At 23.8% G+C, this 1,388-nt stretch overlaps 1 protein-coding gene across 1 annotated transcript in view; it reads left to right on the plus strand.

Moving 5' to 3' along the window:
• The window catches only part of LOC111683141 (serine/threonine-protein kinase unc-51), a 36,288-nt gene that overhangs the window by 7,633 nt on the left and 27,267 nt on the right, over positions 1-1,388 (plus strand). The gene's annotated exons all lie outside the window — the stretch shown is intronic.

Below are 1,388 nucleotides of genomic sequence, written 5' to 3' on the forward strand. Positions count from 1 at the left end.
CTAGAACTGAACTAGAACTGAACTAGAACTGAACTAGAACTGAACTAGAACTGAACTAGAACTGAACTAGAACTGAACTAGAACTGAACTAGAACTGAACTAGAATTCTCCAAAAAAAAAAAATAATAATAATTTTGTATCAATTATTCTTTATCCACCTGTACACTTATACAGTGATCACATTGATGCTGGTTTACTATTATTATGCACTTACTGAAATAGTTAATTTATGAAAAATGTATGTGTTTTTTTATGAACATTACAAAATAAAATATTATTTAATTGCATTATATAATAAATATTTTATTTAGAAATAAATGCATAAATAATTAAAATATATTAAGTGAACATAAATGAAATAATTGTTTAAAATATTATTCAACAAAATACTAGTTTTCCAAACAAAAACAAAAGATTTATTTTTCTTAGTAAAGTAGTTAAGGTAGGAAATAAACGCTGAAGGTAATTTACTAAAATACTTTACAAATTTGAAATACAATTTTCAAAAAAAAAAAAAACTAGAAATAAGTCAGATTTACATTGATAAACCTCATTGTAAAAAAAATACAACCCAATCTTTTTTTTAAAAAACAGGTTCTTTTTTTTCTTAAAATAAAACTTTACAAAAAAGAAAACTAATTATAAATTCTTTATTTATAAAACTTTTTTTCAATATTGCATTATGAATTTCAATATTGAAATCTTTAAAGACTACAGTCAGTCATTCTTATCATTTGCACACTTTTATTTTATTTTCATTCTTTTTGCTTTCATTTTTCTTTCAGACCAAGTTCGATTACACTTTCATTGTTTAAATTTTTTTATAATTTAATTATTTGTTTTGATGTTTGCTGTTTTGTAATAATAAAATGATAATAATTTATTATACAGCAGCAGCAGTAGTAGACACAAAACAATTGATAAAATAAATGCACAAATTTAACAAATCTAAGGAAATTATTATTAGTAGTCAATGTCTAATAAATTGACACGAGTTGTTTGTTTAAACAATGTTGCAGTTTTATAAACAAATAAATTATACAATAATAGTGTTTAAACAATATATTAAATAGAAAATGGAAGAGAAATTGCAAGCAGCTACAATTCAGATATAGTTAAGTTGTACTTTAGTTGTATTTAAGTTCTAGTTTAGTTCTAGTTCTGTTCTAGTTCTATTCCAGTTTTGTTCTAGTTTTGTTCTAGTTCTGTTTTAGTTCTGTTCTAGTTCTGTTCTAGTTCTGTTCTAGTTCTGTTCTAGTTCTGTTCTAGTTCTGTTCTATTTCTTTTCTATTTCTTTTCTAGTTCTGTTCTAGTTCTGTTCTAGTTCTGTTCTAGTTCTGTTCTAGTTCTGTTCTAGTTCTGTTCTAGTTCTGTTCTAGTTCTGTTCT

The sequence above is a fragment of the Lucilia cuprina genome, chromosome 5 (genome assembly GCF_022045245.1).
Source record: "Lucilia cuprina isolate Lc7/37 chromosome 5, ASM2204524v1, whole genome shotgun sequence".
In the NCBI taxonomy this organism is placed as follows: Eukaryota; Metazoa; Arthropoda; class Insecta; order Diptera; family Calliphoridae; genus Lucilia; species Lucilia cuprina.